Source organism: Cebus imitator, unplaced genomic scaffold (assembly GCF_001604975.1).
Source record: "Cebus imitator isolate Cc_AM_T3 unplaced genomic scaffold, Cebus_imitator-1.0 Scaffold233, whole genome shotgun sequence".
In the NCBI taxonomy this organism is placed as follows: Eukaryota; Metazoa; Chordata; class Mammalia; order Primates; family Cebidae; genus Cebus; species Cebus imitator.
The window spans coordinates 3,403,888-3,407,122 of record NW_016107548.1 but is presented as its reverse complement, the minus strand read 5'-3'; the positions used below and the strand labels follow the sequence as shown (position 1 = coordinate 3,407,122).

Sequence of the window (3,235 nt, the reverse complement as noted above, 5' to 3'; positions counted from 1 at the left end):
TTTGTCAAAGATCAGATGGTTGTAGATATGTTGTGTTGCCTCCGAGACCTCTGTTCTGTTCCATTGGTCTATATCTCTGTTTTGGTACCAGTACCATGCTGTTTTGATTACTGTAGCCTTGTCATATAGTTTGAAGTCTGGTAGTATGATACCTCCCGCTTTGTTCTTTTTGTTTAGAACTGACTTGGCTATGCGGGCTCTCTTTTGGTAAGCTTGATTTTTAAAAAGCGGGGCAGGGTACCATTTCATTCAATTAAGGTAATGCATTAATTCCATTTAATAAATATTGGTTTCTGTCTACCATGTGCTAGGCACTATCTGACTTGCAGAGGGAAATCCAAACTGGTATCTTCCGTGCCATGCAATAAGGGCTACACTAGAAGGCTGCACTGGAGCACAGAGGTGACTCAGTGCTCCCCACAGGCACACACACCAGTGGAAAGTTTTTTTTTTTTTTTTGAGGCAAAGTGTCTTTCTGTCTCCAGGCTGGAGTGCAGTGGCAAGAGCTCAGCTCACTGCAACCTCTACCCAGCAGGTTCAAGCGATTCTCCTGCCTCAGCCTCCTGAGTAGCTGGGACTGCAGGGGCGTGCCACCATGCCTGCTAATTTTTTTGTATTTTTAGTGGAGACAGGTTTCACCAAATTGGCCAGGATGGTCTCAACCTGTTGATCTCGTACCCACCTGAGCCTCCCAAAGTGCTGGGATTAGAGGCATGAGCCACCAAGCCCGGCCCAGAAAGTCTTTATCTATCACCAGAATGTCAAGGAACACTGGCCAGGAGCTAGGAGAGCTGGGCACCAGGAACATTTTTGAAACGGTACAGCTCTGTGATTTCAGAGATTATGTTTCTTCTCTACTATATTTTCGTTCCGAACTTGTACTAATGTTTCTCTCCCTATCTTTCTTCTTGATAAGAAAAGCACAATTTGGGGTCAACTGATCCAACTCAGGTCTAAGTCATCTGCCGGGACCCCGTCTACAGGAAACGAAGTCTCCCTGCCACTTTCCCTCCGCGTCCTGTCATTCTCCCAACGATCCCAAGACACCTCCCGCAGATGCGAAATATGCCGTTCCTCGGGAGCAGAGATTACTGGGATGACCGGGGGACGACATTCCCACCCGCACGATTCACGATCCTCCCAGTGCCTCAGACGCAGGGTCCCCACCACCACCTACCACAGCCTGCGGCACTGACCCAGCTCACAGTTTGAACTGCTCAGGTCGGAATGGAAACCACCGGAAACGGAAATTCACTGTTGCGCAGACTCCCAGAGGGAAACAAGAAGAGAAAAAAAGAGAAGGCCGGGGACGACTTTCAGAAGAGAAACGGAAGAAAGACTCGTGAACAGCTGAGTGTGGGTGCAGGCGCCCTCCTCGAAGTGCGTTCCGCAGGTCCACATCTCTGCCGATTCCTCCGACCCTACCCTTGGAATCTGAGGCCTCAACTCCCACGGTGGGACTCCCCAGCAGCATGCACCACGCTTGCCCGAGTCTTTCCGGAAGGCCAGGGCGGCTGTGCGACTCTAGGGCATTCCAAAGCAATCAACTCAGCAGAGAAGAGCTAAAAACTCAGAGATTACATCTCACATACTGTGACTGGTCAAGCCACTTAAAAAGAAAGGACTGTTCTCATTGGTTAATCTCAATAGGCTGAATCACACCCCAGCATCAGTACCTGTAGCAAGCAGAAGTCAGAAGCCAAAGAGGCAGAAAGCAATCAGATACTCAGAGAAAGCTTGGCAGGGAGTGGAATGAGGGGCATGGGGGAAGCGGTCTGCAACAAAGGAAAGACAAGTTCACCCCACACAACCACTCATCAGCTTATGACAGCAGGCCACATCAACCACAACTGTTTGTAGCCTGAGGTGGCAGCATTCTACATGCTCACATCTGTGCTAATACTTTCCTCCCCTCTGCTCCCTCCCTGATGGCTCTTTCCCCATCCTCCCTGACAGCTGTCACATTCTAGAGCTCCTCTTCCTACACCCGCTCTTTCATTTTGGTGATTTGGTGTTTCCCAGTTCAGTCTCTTGATGTCTTTCTGTATTATCTCATCCTATATGCACTCATTCCTCTACCCAGTCCCTATTCTTGACAAGTACACAATCCAGTGGGGGAGACAGATGTGTCACTAGAATAGGTACAATACATCACAGTCAATGCTGTGAAAGAAATATAACAAAGGGCTGTGAGCACATATTCATCTGTCATTACCTCACTCTATGTCTTCCAAATCAATACTCTGCCTTCCCACTCTCTTATAGATCAGTTACTAAATCCTGTATCTTTCCAAAATATCCCCGATCTCCACTTCCACCTCAAAGTTTAGGCTTCATTTCTCACATGACTATTTCAACCACTTCCTATTATAAACATAATTCAATATATAGCCACTTTGTCACATGAGCAATCTCCCCAAAAGAGATAACATACCATATCATCCCCTTGCTTTGCAACACCTAATCTTTCCAATGTGTAAGAAATGAAGTACAAATCCTTGGCATCAAATAGTATCTTTTAAAAGCAGGCTGAGTTCCACTTCCAATGCTCACTACCTATGTTATCTTTGGCAGGTTATGGTCTCTAAATTTTCATATCCACAAAATGAGCATACTAAAAGAACCTATCTTCTAGGATTGCTGAGGACTACGTAAGAAACTCAATGCCAGGAACCAGAACAAAACCCAGCACTCGAGGTAAACTATTATCCTGTGCTGTCTCATCTACCTAGAATGGCCTACTCTTCAATAGGAGCAGATTACTAAGCTTTTCCTTCACATTACTTTAGAATGATTAACAACAAGAGTTAAAGACAATCCTCTGGTTAATCTTGAACAGACAAAAATTTCAATTAACCAATACATTGCTGTCATAAAATTTTAGTTTATCAAAAATTCACCATCAATTATTTTAAAAATACCTATTTTTTTTTAAAAAAAAGTTGGGTTATTTTGTTTTGTTTTCCTATTTAAGTTCAGAGAAAAAGAATGAAAACATGATGTAGTTTTTTATAACATAAAATACACATAAATGAAATTTGATCTCAATTGCATATTAACTTTCTAAATATATATACATAACCAAATGAACTCTAGAAGCTTAAGGAAATAAAAGTATGCATCAGACAGGAGCATGACATTCATTCTCAGGTAACACAATCAAAAGACAAAAATCACTGACTTTTTTCTTTTATCTTTTTCTCTTTTTAAGTAGAGATGAGGTCTCACTATGTTG

The 3,235-nt window shown here is 43.7% G+C and overlaps 1 long non-coding RNA gene across 1 annotated transcript in view; it reads right to left on the bottom strand.

The window, feature by feature from the left end:
- LOC108281901 overlaps positions 1-1,394 on the bottom strand; it is a 9,370-nt gene extending 7,976 nt beyond the window's left edge. Inside the window, exon 1 of the long non-coding RNA XR_005195331.1 lies at positions 1,178-1,394. This is a non-coding gene — a long non-coding RNA (uncharacterized LOC108281901). The remainder of the gene's footprint in view (positions 1-1,177) is intronic.
- Positions 1,395-3,235: the final 1,841 nt, after the last annotated feature.